This window comes from Sebastes fasciatus, chromosome 6 (genome assembly GCF_043250625.1).
Source record: "Sebastes fasciatus isolate fSebFas1 chromosome 6, fSebFas1.pri, whole genome shotgun sequence".
Lineage (NCBI taxonomy): Eukaryota > Metazoa > Chordata > Actinopteri > Perciformes > Sebastidae > Sebastes > Sebastes fasciatus.
This window is the reverse complement of record NC_133800.1, coordinates 4774071-4792030: the sequence shown is the minus strand read 5'-3', so window position 1 is coordinate 4792030 and position 17960 is coordinate 4774071. Positions and strand designations below refer to the sequence as shown.

The 17960-nt window shown below is 41.8% G+C and overlaps 1 protein-coding gene across 2 annotated transcripts in view; it reads left to right on the top strand.

Annotated features, from left to right (window-relative positions):
- Window positions 1-9523: 9523 nt before the first annotated feature.
- Window positions 9524-17960, top strand: part of sema4c (sema domain, immunoglobulin domain (Ig), transmembrane domain (TM) and short cytoplasmic domain, (semaphorin) 4C) — a 128377-nt gene continuing 119940 nt past the window's right edge. For both annotated transcript variants that reach the window (XM_074637246.1, XM_074637245.1), the window contains exon 1: window positions 9524-10089. The gene's annotated coding sequence lies outside the window, so the exon portion shown is untranslated. The remainder of the gene's footprint in view (window positions 10090-17960) is intronic.

Genomic DNA, 17960 nt, shown 5'->3' with positions numbered 1-17960 from the left:
TTTTTAAAAATCTAATTTAAGGAAAGCTGTCATAGTATAAATAACACACCATCATATGCATAAAATCTGAGTTTACTTTTTTATGCAATCGGAACAATGGGATCTGCATTTGCATTTATAACAGTCCCTGTGACATCCAACATCATAGCACTACTTTGAGAGGGCGCATCTCTTTGAAAAAGAAATAAAGTTAATCTTTGCATGTAAACTATTAATTAGAAATTGATAGTGTTTTTGAGAATCTAAACTATTAGAAAACATGATATCCCGATATTTCCAATATTTTCCCGCACCCCTAGTATATGCACTACTGTATAGTCAACCCTGTCAAAATTACATTCCCATACCACTAAATTAAATTCTCAGTTACGTTTCGAGGGAAATGTATTTTCTCCCGGACCGTTTTAAACAACGTGGTTGACGTTGTAAATTGAAACAAAACAAAACCACAACAATACGAGAAGTGCACTCGGAGAGCCTGACCTCTGCCAGGTTTCATGTACGTCATTGTAGTTTCGTTGTATGGGAATGTATTTTTTAGGAGACCAGGCTGGTATAGAAGTGAAGCATGAGAAAGCTGAGAGTACTAAATACACCAACATAAATAGAAACTACTGTATAGGCTGCAGTGTAAGGAGACAAATAAAGTGAGGAGACAACAAAGTAGCAATAAAAAGTTTGAAATTGCACTTAAAACTGCAGTGGGTAGAAATGGAGCAAATATGATGTAATATGAAGAAACGGTCACTATATCCTGATCGTATAGTCGTATAGACTGTACCTGCATGAGACAGGTAATCCGAAAAAAAAAATCATGTGGCTCTGGAGTCCTCAGGTGTCCTCCGATGCTATTAATGGCACCTGCAGGATTTCACAGACCGGAGGAAAACAACCAATCAGAGCCGAGCTGGAGCCTTGCCGTCTCTGAGCAGCTGTCAATCACTCGCGAACCCCGATCAAACGGTCAAACTAGGCAGCGCTGATCAAATATTAATCAATATTCTGTCACTGTAATGCTTATTTCTCTCCTCAAATGTTTTCAGAATCATCTTGTAGTGCACGGTTTAGCTGTAAAATGAGAAGGTTTGTGACGCCGCCGTCATTGTCAAATCTGGTGAAGGAACGCCAAGTTCTGGTCACATGACCGGAGAACAGCCAATGAAATGACCTGTGATTGATCAAAGTCTCCTGTCTCGGGCTATGTAAGGTTGGCCGAGTGGCTAAGACTTAAAAACTGAGAAAAATTCCAGTTAAGCAGTCCAGGTGTATTTATTAACAATAGTGGAAACCAACAATCCAGTGCAAAAATATGTACAGTGCCGGCCTGGCATCCAAGAAACAGGTTTTTCAAAAATAATGAAAAATAATAAGCAAAATGACAAAAATATATGAAGATACAGCATAGGCTATGCCCCTTTAAATTCTGGGCCCTTGCAGCTCTCCAATCTGGCTTGTCTCTCATCAAAGGTTTGCTCTCCACTGAACCACCTCCCGGTATTCCAGCCTCCTCTTTTATGAAGCTGGATTCTACTAAGTAAAATTGATAATAATTAATAATCAATCAAACAACAGCATCATAATATCTAGTCCAAAAATAGGACATCATTTATAGTTAAATTATAAAACATTTAATATAACATTTGGAGGCAAGTAATTATTCAAACTAATTAAAATTACATTACCTATTGTCAACCCCCCAAAACACCCCTCCAACTCTATCGTACTTGGTACCTTCTCTGGGAACCCCCCTTACATAAGCTATTGGTACGCTCCTGTTCGGTTTCGGCAGTCCAGGTCTAAACCAAGGAGCGCATCTACAGCAGAGAAGAAAGGGTGACAAACAATTTACTGAATATACATTTTACAATAAATGGAAATGTTCAATATCAATACTTATGCCTGTGTGTAATTCATTAATACATTTATGCTTTGTAACACTATGACCCCCATTTAAGAACTGTATTACTTTGTCGGCGGGCCTCCTGACATTTGAGAAGTACTGATGCTACGGTAACACTTAACAGCGACACCTCCAAGCCGGCTTGATTTAATATATGATGGAGGTGGCGTTACAGTGTGTGTTTGTGTTGCATCCTACTTTATAGGGCACGGGCTAACCCGTGACAGGCTAGATGTTTTAAAGCCTGAAAACAGAGCCATGAGGAGGTGCAGAAGTCTAGTTTTCTCTAAGAACACTTGAATTACAATATGCTGAAATATTATTATGGAATTTTTGCCCAATGATGCCAAAAATATACTGCCTACTGCATATTTAAGTGAATGAAACTGCTGTTGGGTATAACCAGCTCCTTGGCCTTGTTCATATTGAGTTGGAGGCACCAAGGAAAAAAAATCTGATATCTTCAATGATGCATTGCACAATGACTGAGTCAACAAAATATATATATAAAAGTCCCTTTCCTGCGTTGCTGCTGAAGTCCGATGTGTAGAAGAAATGGAGCGAAGACAGTCCCCTGTGCTACAAACCATCCTGTCCAACACGCAGACATGTAGGCTCCCATACTGTGGTCTGTTGGTGACGTAGTTAATAGAGCTGCATTCATCCATAGAGGGCTTACTCATTGCAGAAACCTGTGCTTTACTTAAAGACTTTATCATCTTAAGATGATCTATTGATGCTCTTCTAAAGCAAAATGCAAATCTGCATATTTTTTATCCTATCGTATTAATTTCAACAAAAAAAAAACATGCTATTGGAATGCTGTAATTACTCGCGTATCCTTGTTATTGTTTATCAGATGCAGTGAAAAACAGAGTAAGCGAGAGCTCCGCGCTGCCGACTCGCTATCAGCCGCTATCTTTCTTTGCCGCTCTGTCAGCCATTAGCCTATAATTTATGCTTTCACACTCTCAAGGCCTTCGCGCTCAAAGCAATGGCATTGCTGTACGCGAGAAAGCTTTCGCTTTTCAGCCCGCTGACGAATTGACTGATAAACAGAAACGGTGACAAATTGAGTGCTCCTTCACACCCACTGCAGGTGTTCGAACAAAAACAACCAAAAAAAAAAGCTCCCCGTCGGAGTGGAGGTGCGAATTAAACTTTGCAAGTGCAGTTTGCCGTGAAACTTAATCCATTTTTAAAGGTTAGAAAAAAAAGAGCCAGATAGACTCTGAATGTGCTCTTGTGATAGACAGTTCAAACAGACATTTCTGACCTAAAAACTGAAGCCCAAAAAAAAAGAATATAATGGTGATATATATGTTCGAGCTGGAGCTGCTTGGACAAATTTAAAGATTCCGAGCATGGCATAAAGACTGCAATATTGTCCGATCAGCAGCATGGATTTCTAAGGCCTTTTTTGCAGGCCTGGGGGGGGCATCAAACTGGCTCAGCATATAGAGAACAAGTAAAAACACAATATAAAGTTGTTCGATATACTGAAACTTATTTATTCCGAGCCGGCTGCTGAATAGGCAGCGCGGCGCATCAATAACAAATTGAACTTGAGGTCAGGCACGGAACTTCACACATGACTGCTTCCCCACATAATACATCTGAAGTCTATTTTTTCCAACCCAGGGTGTGAATAATCCCTGCAAATTAATTTCCATCACAGTGTTTCGAAGTGTTATTGACTGGGATAGAGAGAGGGAAGGTCAAGGTCTTCTCAGGGTTCCTTGTTTAAAAATGCTTCCTTTTTTTTATTTGGATTCCTAGAAGGCCATATTCACAACTTTGTGGAGCAAAACCCCCACATTTCCTCACCAGTGTCTCTCGACGTGGCCTGAGGCCGTGCTACTTCTCCTTTTCATCACTGAGCTGTTTTTAACGCACTGCGGAATGAGAGTCCGACTCCAAATTAGTGTCCTAAATCCAAACTCATTAACTCTCAAACCAAACAGATCTGTGCCGGAGCGTCTGCAGCCTGATGTGTGTGTGTGTGAGATTATGAGCATTATAATTCAGCCTTGTTTATTTGCTAATCTGTCTGCGTGAGGATTTGGGCAACTATCTTCACGGCGTCTCCATCAAGGCGGCGTGTAAATTCAGACGGCGCAGACAGTTTAGCATCAGGCGGGGCCGCGAGGCTGCTAGACGCGCTTACAGCCGGCAGTAAACAGGAGCTCAACGTGCTCCTGCAGTGAAAGAGATGACAACAGAAACAGATGTTTTTGGCCTCGTCTTTGGGAGATAGTCTTGGTTTATTGATTCGTCCTGGGGTTAAAAGGCCCCGTGCCGTCTGCAGCTGCATCAATACTCACAGTGAGACAAAATAATGTGCAATATTTTCTGTGCTAATCCATAGAGATTATCATTCTAATATTTTCCTTCTAATCTGCAACACTTAATCTTTGGATCATAACCCCTTGTTTTGTGTGTTATTTCATGTTTTTCTCTTCTGCTCAGGATTATTAATCTTATATCAGATATTTAGCCCCTTTAGACTGCACATTCATAATAACAGAAATTGTTCTGAGCACAAACAGTAAACACGTACGCTGTAAAAACGTATTCCGTTTTGTATTCCAACAGTCTATTTATTCTTGTAGGATAGTGGTTCTCAACCAGGGGCCCGGGGACCCCCAGGGGTCCTAGATGGAATTCCAGGGGGTCCCCAGAAAAATGGGGAATAGTTTATTTTCACTATTTAATGTACTATAGAAGTGAGCCCAATGTGAGTAAGAGTCATATTCTGATCATAGGTTTCACTTCCTCCACGGTTACCTCCTCAACTGTAGCTGACAGCTATAGAATTCTGGTCTTAAAGGTCCCATATCGTGCTCATTTTCAGGTTCATACTTGTATTTTGTGTTTCTACCAGAACATGTTTATATGCTGTAATGTTTAAAAAAAATTATTTTACTCATACTGTCTGTCTGAATATACCTGTATTAAACCCTCTGTCTGAATGCTCAGTTTTAGTGGATTTCAATGGAATTGCAACGGAATTGCAACAGAATTGCGTTGCTAGGCAACAGGTCCATGCTTACGTCCTGTCAGCTGATGTTATTAACATACACTGCAACAGGAAATAAACTGGGACACATTTAGATTGTTTACGTTTAAAACAGTGTAATGATCTAAATATTGTATATTTGTGACATCACAAATGGACAGAAATCCTAACAGCTTGTTTCAAACGCACAATTTCTGAATACGGGCTGTGTGTGTTGCTCCGTATATTGAGCGTTTTGATAGTTTAACAGTATTTATATAGCACTTAAACCTGCTTTATAATATAAAAGACATGAAAATCTCACTTTTTACAATATGGGACCTTTAATCATATCTAAGAACCAAAACCTTTTCAGATTGAGGTCCCTGAAGTCAAATCTTATCAAATGGGTGTCCGTGACATAATGTGTCTAAATTTAGGGGTCCTTGACATGAAAAAGGTTGAGAGCCACTGTTGTAGGCCAGTGATACTCAAAGTGGGGTCCAGGGAGCCCCAGGGGTCCGTGGTACTCTGCCAGGGGGTATATACCGTATATATGTAAAAAAAAAAAAAAATACAAAAGACTTCATAGTTCAATGAATAATATATAAATATCAAATCTTCAGTTTAACCAGCCCAGTCGCCAGGAAAAAGTGTTGGCATTGTATGTTTCTGCAAACCACGGATATGTTGAAAGTGAATGTTTTTGCATTCGGTCAGTGCGAGTGACATAGTATATCGAACCACCGTGATTGAGTTAGTTAAGAAAGTTACGTGGTATAATAACGTGTATAACAAGCAAGAACATCCTCTTAGGGCGGGTGGATGGGTCAAACAAACACGGGACTTTCACCCAGGAGACTGCTGTCCGTGTCCCGTGAGAAACCAAAAGTAAAAGTTGATTTTACGGTTTTCACATAACGTTGATTTACGTAGTTACGTGACATTATGTAAGAAAGTCCGCTATAAGGGCGATTGTTTATTTATAGTAGTCACGTTGTCAAGGTTATGTTATTATTTTAACACAAACAATGATCTTTTTTCTAACCTAAACAAAGTAGTTTTGTTGCCTAAACCTAACCAATCTTTTCAAAACGTTAACCACGTGCCATTGTGCGTTTCTGCCAGCGTGATACTAGGCTGATATGAAACATGTTTTTTCAATGTTTTGATTCAGAATCATCATGTTTTGTAGAATTGTACAATGCCAACTTTTTTTCTGGTGACTGCTTTGGTATAACAGGTTATAGATTATGTTCTAATCTAACAATTCTATAACTCTTAGAATCGGCAAATATGTTCGTCTTATATCTTTCTTATACATTTCTCTTGGGGTCTTCTACACAACTAAGACTAAACGAGGTGTAAAGAAATTTGCCACCTCAAATTATTCCAAGGGACGTAAATGAGGGGATGCCCGGTATTCTCTATCTTGTAACGGGTCCTTGGCTGAAAAAAGATTGAGAACCTCTGTTGTTGGCAACCTAAACTGAGTAGTTTGTATGAGTTTACATTGAAATATCCCAATATAGGCCTTAAGGGAAACCTCCCTGCATGCACCGGGGAAACAAACACATGGACAAATGTCTCATTGTATGTTTGTTCCTGCTTTGTTAGTGGTGTTGTTGTGTTTTACAGTGTGTTCTACAATATGTCCACTGCTTCCACAATACCAGTGTTGTTATACAGTTAGGTCTTAAAGGGGCATTCCACCGATTTCACACATTTAGTTCAGCTCCCAAGTCACAAGGAGCCTGTGAGAACAGTTACGTAATGTCTTCGGTGACTCTGGAGGGAGCTTCTCAAAGTCTGAAATAGGGATGCACCCAGACGACTTTTTCAGTCCTGATACCGACAGCGATACCTGGCGGATACCGAGTACCGATCCAATACCAGTGTTTCATTTTTTTATGTGTCAGGAAACACCAGGCTTGACTTAAACATTGCTTTCCTAAATTTGTAAAAACAAAATGTATCAAATAAATACATAGATACAAATTTAGTGAATTGTTATTTTTACTAAAAATAATAAATCGGACACAACAACTTGGGAAAATCTTCAAAATTAACAGAAATTACAATTCAAGTTTAAACCTTTTTATTGCAGCAACATATTTTTTCTAAACCTGCAAAAAACACAAGACCTCTAACCGATAACCAGCCTCACACTCTCCCCTTATTTGATTTAGACCAGTCTTTTTTTTAAATGTGTTAGTCCACCAAATTTATGAGTGCAACACTAAATCGCTGGAGTACCCCTTTAAGAGAGTAAGCCATATATACAACATGAGCGATGTTGTGTACTTGATTGGTGACTTGCCCCCAAATGGGATTGCATATAGTAGAGTGACTTTGGCTCAAGAGTGGAGTGGACATTAATCTCAGAGTCGATGGGAAAAAAAAACCTGACTCTTCCCGTTGTCCTCAGCCAGGACGATGAACTTCAACTCTTGATTAACAGGCCAGAGCTTGAAAACATGATAATACAATCCTTCACTCTTGCAACAGGAATGACCTACTACAGTTAAAGAGTTTTAGGACATAAAAATACTCTAGAAATGTGTGTCTGATGTTGTTTTCCCACAAAAAAGGTTCAATCACCTCATAAAAAATTCTTGAAATCACATCTACTCCTTCTCCCTCGTTGAAAAGTTCACCGAAAAGTCATTTCTCAGAGTTCGATGGAGGCTTCAAGTGTCCACATCACATGGTGTATAAGTTGCATACTGGGCCGTGATTGGCTTCCACACTAGTTGTGATGTTACAACATCTACTTGCATTTACAGTGTTTAACTGAGATTTAAACTTCTTCAGCAGATGAAAGTGAAAACAGCCTTGAACCTTGTAGTGTCAAACTCTGCACAGTGAAGCTCCAAAGATCCAAGTGCGGTAACATTAATCATAAGATCGTTTTTTGGAGTGGAAAGGGGCTTTAAGAAAAAAAAAAAGATGAATGCGGGACTTTAACCTGAAGAAAAAGTTACATTTGGTGAAAGGTTTCATCTGAAGAGATCAAAGAACTCAAAAACAACAGATTATTTTTACTCTTACGTTGTATTTTCAGTTGTATTTTCGTAGTAATTACCTAAGACGGCTAAATGTGGGCCAACTATAGAGAGGAGAAATCTCGTCCCTTCCACTGGACCACCTTATTTTGTTAAAAAATATGAACGGTAGTCAACGACGAGAGACAAATATTTTTTTTATCCCGTTTGAATTGCGTCAAGAATCACACATATGAGGTTTGTCAGTTTAAAAGATAATTTTTCAAATAAAAAAAGTGGCAATTTGTTGTAAAACTGTTGAAGTATCAGACTGGGAAAATACGTAATTAGAAAGACTACACACCCAAAAATAGTATAGTGACGTCTCTCTCTCTAAAGCTACGATGCCTGTGTGTTTCCTACTGGGATGAACTCACACAAGCGACGGGTATCGCTCGTTCTTTCTCTCCCTGGCTGATCAAAAGACCAGCTGGATAAAACACATCAGGTAAGATAACGTTACATTTGTGCGTGGATCATAGCTAAGTCAGCTAGCTAGCTAGTGTTGGTGACGTATATTGTGCGAGACGAGACATGCAGCTCATTGAGTGGTTTCAAACAAAACTAAATGATACTACGACAAACTGTGACTTTATTGACTTGACAAATTATGTTTTTAATTGACAAACATCATTTGTGTGATTAATATTTGTACATATTTTTTCAGAAATAAGGACCTTAGGGGGGGAAGGGACTTCACCTCACTATTCATTATCTTAAACACAGAGTAACCAACAGCAGTATAACTACAGGCTCTAAGTTACTGATCTTTAAGCACATGATTTACTGAAGAATGTGTCAATCATGCTGCACCTGCAGCCTCCGCTATCCCGCCCCCCAACTCTCAGGAGCCAATAGTAGCCTGGCCTACTGACGCCATGTTTGATTGGAGAAAAGGAAAGGAAATACTGCAGCGTGTCTACAAGACCCAAATGATCCAAACCGAAAAGGAGGAGACTATTGGAAGTTAGTTTTTAAGAAGATATGTTGATTTACTGGGAGTGTTAGCATTAGCGAGGACGACCGGCTCACGTTCAAGTCAGCACCAAGAATCAAGAGACGGCTAGCACCGCTAACGCTGTATATTGACCTGTTGTGGAACATTTGCTTTGCCTTACAGGGACATGAAAAGACCAGCTCAACTACAGAGCAGGTTTATTGGGGCTTGTGCCTTGCTCACTGGCGCTTCAGTGGGGCAGGAAGTGGTGAAGAACTAGACCCTCCAGTCTAACAATGGTCTCTCTAACCAGCTGGGCCACCCTGCTCCCCAGCACCGTTAAAAAGGACCTCGGAGTGTCCCGGGGTCAGACCCCTCAGGTTGAGGCACTTTGCCAGAACAGACCTCCCCTCACCACACAATGCAGCGGGTCTTAATGAAGCTGTGTAATGGCTGCTGGAGCTGGGGGCCCCTCGTCTGTGTCGGGGCCCTTGTTCAGAGGCTAATAATGGGCGGAGACCTGTTTGTGTGCCTTTTTTTGAACTGCTCCCAGGTTCCTGCTGGGATGAGTACTGCAGGAGCAGGCTGGGGGCGCACGCACACACACGCGCACACACACACACGTACACACACATCGTTTCCAGTGGAGGTTGGCACAGAGACGCAGCGCCTCGACCGCTCCGCTATGTGTGTGTGTGTTTGGTGCGGACTGACTGACTGACTGACTGACTGACTGACTGCTGAAACTTGTGCGCAGAGAGGCGGATAGACTCATCTATAGCTCGTCCCAGATAGTGGATTAAATTCACGCTTTTCTCCCCCTTTTCTCCTCCTCCTCCTCCTCCTCCTCCTCTGGTTTCGTGTTACAAAGCCTTGGGAGGGAGTTGCGCGGAGAGAGAGAGAGCCAGTTCCTCTGTGGAGAAACTGAATGACAGGATCATATGGCTTCATTCGCCTTCTAGTCCGACCATCTACAAAAACCTAAAAACAGAGGAAAAGAAGAAGACGAGAGGAAACCGCGGGGCGAATTCATCTGAAATAGATGAAGGATGTGGAATAATTCATAATTGAAATTCAAAAAGAAATCCGAGATAACGGAGAGAGAGAGAGAGAGAGAGAGAGGGGAGAACAGGATATCAGTCGTCGGAGAAAAGACGAGGAGGAAAGGAACCTTCACCATCATCATCACCACCGGGATAATAATAATAAGGTAAGTTATTATTTGTGTCGTGATGCTGTCTGCGGTGCTGCGAGGCGGCTGGATTAAAAGTAGGCTGAAGGGAAGCAGAGGTAGAGATCCTGATCCGGAGTCTCCGGATCTCCAACTGTTGCCATGAAGCCCTCTGTTTTCTCTGTGAAATAGGACGATGTGGATGCGATGTGTAAATGGCTGGTTTATGTGCTGTATGTTGTGCTGTTTGGAGGCTCAATGTGATGCAACTTTATCTCCGTTTCGCGCAGTGTAAACACAGCGCACTGCGGTCAGGAGCTGCTGGAAGGGAATCAACTACTGGGCTTCACTGGATACTCTCTATATTATATCCATCCAGTGCTCCACAACCACAGCCCAGTATACTGGGACTATACTATATCACACTTCATATCATATACTATTCATGCTGCCATAATTATATCTGTGCACCACTTCAAGAGGGAAATCTGTTCATATTTTATTATTTACCTGCTATATTTCTATGTCTGTGAGTGTGTGTGGTGCCCTATAATGAACTTTTAGGAGCCTCTCTTAGCTTGATAGTGTTTTGCATCTTCTGTGGCATCAATATCATATTCCATAAATACTCCTAACTTACTTTGTGACTTCTGTTGGCCGCCTGAAGAGAGGCTTTTATAGTTAATAGAGATGTAGTGTGTGCTCACGTGGATGCAGCATCTTACTGAAAACACATTTTAATAGTTAATTTTCACATAGTAGTTATAGTTATAGTATATGACAGCCCTCATCCACTTCCAGTGCCATAAAAGCAATGAGTCCCTACGAATTGCTGCCTCTTATTTCCCGCTTGCTCAGCTGACACTCCAAAAAATGATGCTCTTATTTGTGACAATGTTCCACTGACTTGAGATATCACTTTGGAGTGTTTCCCCCGCTTATTCCTCTTCTGATTTTTTTGCCTTAATGAAGTAAGTATTAGTTTCAGTTGAGTGATTATTGTAATTACTGAGGAGGAGGAGGAGGAAGAGGAGGGCAGGCAGGCAGGCGTCCACGCTGGACAGTGAGCAGGGATTTGTGTAAAAAGGTGGTGTTATAGGAGGAGGAGGAGGAGTGGGGGGTCTGCCTGCTTTTCCTTGTCTTTATATTTTTACTAGCTGGATGGTGCCACTGCCAGTTAACTCACAGACTGCACAGGGGGGGAGTGTGGCCCTTCAGAATAAAGACAGTAAAGGTTGTGGGAGAAGTTACTGGAGCCGTGTTATTGCCATGCAGGGATGGAGGGATGACTTTATACGAGGATCCACTTTCGATATGTGTGTCATTTTCCTCATAAAAAGTTTGTCACAGGATTTCTTCCTCATCAGGTTGGTGGGTGGGCGGGCAGGTTGGTGTGTTTGCGCGCCGCCGCCGTGTCATTTGCAAAAGATTAATGAAAGGAATAGAAGCTGTGGGGTTCAGCATCATGAGTTGACATTTGCAGTGTAGCGGAGGGATAATCCTACACAAAATTCCCTTTACTCACCTTTTTAATTTGTGAAAATCAAGTTCACACACCTTTTAAGAATGGACGTAATCCGTGATATAAATACGCAGAGAAGATTATTACAAGAGTCTTGTTTGGTTTGTTGAAGTGTTCCTCCTGATATCTGCATTATTCCCAGGCACAGGGGAGAAAAAAAAGCCTTGAAAATCCAGTTTTATCCAGGGCAGTTGCAACAAAGACACACACACACACACACACACACACACACGCTGCAGCCCTCTGGCCCCAGATGTTAATGCCTCCATTGAGAGAGAGCCACAGGACTCCTGCCGACTCGATCTCTTCATTGTCGGACAGACAATGGACTCCACATCCTGACGGCCAGCCTCCTTCCCATCTTCCCTCACACACTCCTCATGCTCCTCACACACACTCGCACAATTAAACAGCATGCAGTCATGCAGACAAAGGACCACATGCATCACGCATACATGCTTTTACAGTCGGGTTCAGGCGTACACGTGTGCAGCTTCACTCATTCAATATTCTGTTGTGGCGTTTGAGTACAAGTTAGACGAACGAGGATGTGTTGTTTCTTGCTTCTGGCTGCCACAAACGACTACTTTCATAAAAAGACTAATCTGCTGGTTATTTTCTCCATTGAGCAAATAATTGTTTTGTCTAGAAAAGGTCAGAAAACAATTCATACATTTCCAAGTAGAGTTGTTCCGATACGAGTATCGGAAATGCGTTTGATACCAACCAGTACGCCAGTCTATGCACCTATTAACCCAGGATAATATCAACATGTTTAACTGGAAAACCAGTTCTTTGCCACCTCAAAAACAGGAGTCTTTACTGTACTGTCGCCCTGGATGTATCATGTCTGCGACGGGCAGCTACTGTTTTAGAGCAGCAAAGAAGAACTGATTGCAGGTAGTTTTTTCTCACGTGACAACAGTGCGGTGCTAGTGGAGTGTAACGGTAGTCAGAGCGAAGAAAATGTCAGCCATTTAGCGGCATCTCACAGTGGAAAATCCAACAAGTAAAACGGCGATATGTACAGTATGGAAGGTTTCTGTTTCCAGGGGTCTATTGCATTCGTTTTCTGTATGTATTTGTTCATGTTTTACAAAGGGTTAACCTGGCCCAGGCCATACAACAAAGATAGTAATCATAATCACATCCATACATGGTCAGTAGTAAACAGCTGTTACTAGTTCAGCTGTTATCAGTACCATCCATGTCATTCTAGCTTGCCGTGAAGGAGGCTAAATAACGCTCCAAAACTTACTCTAAATTTTGGCGAGGAAAAACTGGCATGGGCATTTTCAAAGGGGTCCTTTGACCTCTGACCTCAAGATATGTTAATGTAAATGGGTTCTATAGGTACCTACGAGTCTCCCCTTTACAGACATGCCCACTTTATGATAATCACATGCAGTTTGGGGTAAGTCATAGTCAAGTCAGCACACTGACACACTGACAGCTGTTGTTGCCTGTTGGGCTGCAGTTTGCCATGTTATAATTTGAGCATATTTTTTATGCTAAATGCAGTACCTGTGAGGGTTTCTGGACAATATCTGTCATTGTTTTGTGTTGTTAATTGATTTCCAATAATAAATATATGCATACCTTTGCATTAAGCAGCATATTTGCCCACTCCCATGTTGATAAGAGTATTAAATACTTGAAAGATCTCTCTTTAAGGTACATTTTTAACAGTTTAATATTGTGCAGCCCCAGATAATAATAACTATATATATATTTTTATCACATTGGTATCGGATAGGTATTCGGTATCTGCCGATATCACAAGTTCAGGTATCGGTATTGGTATCGCGAAGGAAAAAATGGTCTTGGAATGTCTCCGTTTCCAAGAGCCCAAGATTTTCATCACATAAAACAGCTGAGAAGCTGCAAAAAAGCTTTTTTTTTGTTGTTTTTGTTTGAAAAGCGATTAAAAATTGTTGCTGATTAATCAATCAATTAACCAATCACTTCACCTCAGCTTCACTTTCTGCGTCAGCCTATGTGTTTGCACATCTTTGCGCATGTGTGCACATATGTGACATAATCTGTGTCTATGACACCAATGGGCCAACGCTGCATCATATGCGTTACGTCGTCACTGCACCAGATGTCTACTGTGTGTGCTTCTGTGTCAGTGTGTGTGTGTGTGTGTGTGTGTGTGTGTGTGTGTGTGTGTGTGTGTGTCTTGTCATCTCTGTGTCACATGCATCGCATCAATGCAACGGATCCAGCAGCCCACATGGTGAGCAGCTGAATGCACAGTAAACCGCCGTGATAACGCGATGACTCCTGATAATGTAACACAAAAGCTCTGCATACAGGAACACACACAGAGACCGGTGAGGCTGTGTTCATGCTGGGTACGTTGTCGTAGGAGCGTATGTATGGATCTGAATTCGCTAACGATCATGTATTTCTTCACATCCTCCTCTGAGCAACAGTTGATGTGCCAGCTTCCCACAGTAGGATTTCTTTTTTCTTTTTTTTTCATTCCACCGACGATATAATTCGCTCTCTATCCGCCTTTTCTTTCTTTTAAAACTTTCTTTCAGAAACAGATTTGCTTTTTGTTTTCGCTGTTTCAAACTGCTCTGTGTTTCCTGCTGAGTTGAAGGGAGTTCACATCTCCGGCCATGCCCTCTCTGTTCTGATACTGCAGGAACAGAATCGGCTTTTTTTTTTGAGCTACACAGCGCGCGTGTGTGTGTGTGTGTGTTTGTGTTGAACAGAGATATGGTTCATGGCAGGCCAGATGCAAGGTCTGGAGAGCAGAAGCAGATGGGTCGTGTGTGTGTGTGTGTGCGTGCGTGTGTGTGTGTGTGTGTGTGTGTGTGTGTGTGTGTGCTGGAGGGAAACAGCGGGGGGGGCGGGGCTGGGCTGGGCTGGACAGGCTGATGTTTAGAGAAGAAGGAAGGGAAGAGGCTTGTTTACAGGACCATGATGGTAAATGGGCTTAGACAGGGTGCAGGGTCAAAGTGATATAAACCTGATGTTTTCATGCTTTCTGTGCCCCTATTGTTATTATTACTATTAGTTCATTATTGAGGAGCTACAGAGACGAGGTAGTGTGTGTGTGTGTGTGTGTGTTGAGAGAAGGTGTGATATGTGCACAGCTGTGGACTGAAATGACACCGTGACACCGGAACGTGAAAGTCTGACTCGCTGATTCACACGCACGAACATTAAGGATTTTTACAAACATTAGCATGTCACTGATCTCTGATCATGTTGTGTCTTGTTTAATAATCATAATCAGAGTTGATGAGACAACTTACAGTTTTAAGTTTTTGTCCAAATTTAGCCAAAAACCCTGAACCTTGTTGCTCCTCGTGTCCTCCCTCCCTAACCTCAGGCGATGTGCCTTTCTTTCCTGCAGAGGATAAATGGCCCTTTTTTTTCAGGGTTGTTTAATTGACCTTTCTCTCCCTTCCACCATCTGCTAGTTTTTAAAAAACAGTTTTACCTCAACTAAGAGAACAGCACCGTCCACCTCTTCTGTGCCCTAAAGCAATCTTTCTTTTGCGCTGTAAATCTGGATTGATCTGGAGTAAATCTGCGGCGGCTGAGATAGCTCAATGCACTGCAATTTAACAAAACACAAGCACATTTGGAAACACTTTCACCAGTTAGACAAAACATACAGGATGTAGAGAAGTGCTCTGCGAATTGACAAACAAGAAAATATAGAAACGCTGCAAGTCAACACCAGGAAGTGTGACGACGAATTTAAAAACTGATGAACATTGGAGATGTCACAGTGAGGAAACTTGTGACAACACCGGTGTTACCGATTTATACCGGACAATATCTGTAGAACACTTACTTTGATCTTTAACGTTGGAAGGCTGTGTGTCTGGCCTCTCTGGTCGAGCTTTCGCTGCGGGACCGCAGGTTTCCACCTAGCGCCGCTGCGCCGCACACACCGGGATTACCTCCTTAACGTTATGGCTCCCTATTAGCTTTGGGCCCACTGAGGCAAATTTGTGATTTGTGATCTGGGCTATACAAATAACACTGATTTGACTTGACTGACTTTGGGTTTAAATCTGAAAAATTGCCAAATAGGCGCCTTTTCTTTTCGCTTTCACACCAAATCTGACTCCTGCTGCTCTGAGCTGACACTCCGGAACAGACATTTTCACTTTCAGTTTGTAGCGACTAAGTGTTGATAACACAGTGCTGATACGTGAAAATGAACTAAATGAGTTTTATTTCTATTGGAAAAAAAGCAAAACGACGGTGGGGGCGGTAGGCAAGTAATGTAATCGGTGTTTGCCTGAACACCGTGTAACACCGGGAACACGACTACCGCGGCAAACCTAATGAACATGCCCGATTAACCACCTGTCAGTGATGTTGGGAAGTAAACTAAGGATGTTTGTTTTAGATTTGATTCCATTGATTCTGATATTATTTGAGATGCTAGCTACCAGGGGTGGGAAAAAATCGATTTTGAAATCAATTTTTTAATGCCAGAATCGATATATTTGCTTCATTTGAGTCTATGCAGAGGTAGCAGGAAGTTATCGCTTTTATTGTTGTAGTCTGAGTAGGGTCCGCGTGGATACGACCTGCACCCTCACAATTTAAATCCACATTACTGATCATTATTTATAAAAAATTAAATGATAATAAAATAATTCCTAGCATGTTGTTCATCAGATTGTAGTGCCCCCCACAGAAACTTACGTTGTGATATTGTGTCCCAGTTCCATTATACATCTTACATGTAATTGCAAAGACTACATGAAAATTTTCTTAGTGCAGTTAACATGCAAACGCACTTCAGGATTTTGTACTAAGGAAAGATAGACTACGCATATCAAAGGACACCGTGAATTAAACCTCACAAAGAGAAAGTACAATGCTTTTTTCCAGTGATTTAATACTTATTTTCTGCTTTCCTATATCTTCCCGGAGCGGTTCTCACCACCACCTGCAATTTATCTACATTTTTTGCAGCTGTAGCACCGCAATTTTCTTTGTGCACTGTGGGACAATAGTCTACATCAACAGCACACTCAAAAATCCAGCTTTTTATAGAATGCATAAGACTTTATTTTGTTCTTTTACATTAGCGTTTCAGAATCTGCATGTATTAGAATTGTGACACAGTTTATAACTTGCTTGTTTCTGTATCAGACTGTGTTTTGTGAATTTGCCGGGGTGTTTCTTTATGCTGTTTGTGTTTGTGGAATTTCCCAATCTGCATAATGTGTTCTATTTATTTACAGCATGCGACTTGTGTTAAGTGTTGCTGATGTTTGATGCTGTTTCTTTATCTGCAGTGCCTTGAGCTCTTCCGGCTCCTCCTGGGTCGCTTGTTTACAGGAACGTTTCTAATGTCTCAAAGTTGACGCAGCCATAATTTATTGATGTTACCGTAAATGCTACACCGCTAGTATAGAACACAAACTGTGCACGAGCCGAAGCACACGCACACACACACACACACACACACACTGCACAACCTCCACCCGCCACCCCCCTTTCTCAGTGGCTTTAAGGCCGGTTGAGAAGTTTCCATCAGGCAGTGAAGATGGATCCAGAGGGTTTTGGCAGCGGCTGTGATTGCAGTTGTTCCGAGACGAGAAGCTTTTGCTCCTCTGCAACTTAGCCCTTCCCTTTGAGCTCTCTCTCTCTCTCTCTCTCTCTCTCTCATCCTCTGTCTCTCTCACCCTCTTGCGCATTCATATTCTTTCCCCCTCTTCCTCTCTCTCTCGCTCGTTTCGGCTCAATTCGAGTAGCATAACGAGGTCATTTTTGCACTGCCAAAGTGTAAGCATTACCACTTATATAGCTCAACTTTAATTGAACAGACAAGTGCATATTCAGCCCCATTGTGAGGGAGAACTATGCTTGGATAGAGGGAAGTAGTATAATCCTTTTGGTGGCTATAATAGTAGCCGCAGTAACCCCGAATGCTTCGGAATCAGCCGTATGGATCCTTCTCCCAAATCAATTCAGTTAAATTAAATGAAGTCGTATTGGCGTTATTGTCAAAAAATTAACATTATTGCTCCGCAGAAAAAGCAATACTCTCAGAATATAGAACACAAGGCAGTAATAACTATTTGCCATCCTCGATGAATGATGCAGCCCCCCCCCCCCTTTGGGGTAATCAATAAATAAATAAGCCCTGAGGGAGGAAACGTGTTTCCAGGAAAGTCAGGCTGGTGGAAAATCCAATATGGTGACGTTCCTGGAGGCGAATCCGTAGAGCGAGTACTGTACTGCTGGATGCACCAAATCTTTTCACTCTTGTATTGTGGAAGTTTATCAAAGCTTTTCATTCTGACCTCTCATTCCCCCCCGCCTGCTGTCGGGCTGATCAATGTAATTTAAAAAAATGTCAGAATGCAGCGGTGAGAGGCGTCAGACAAATCTAATC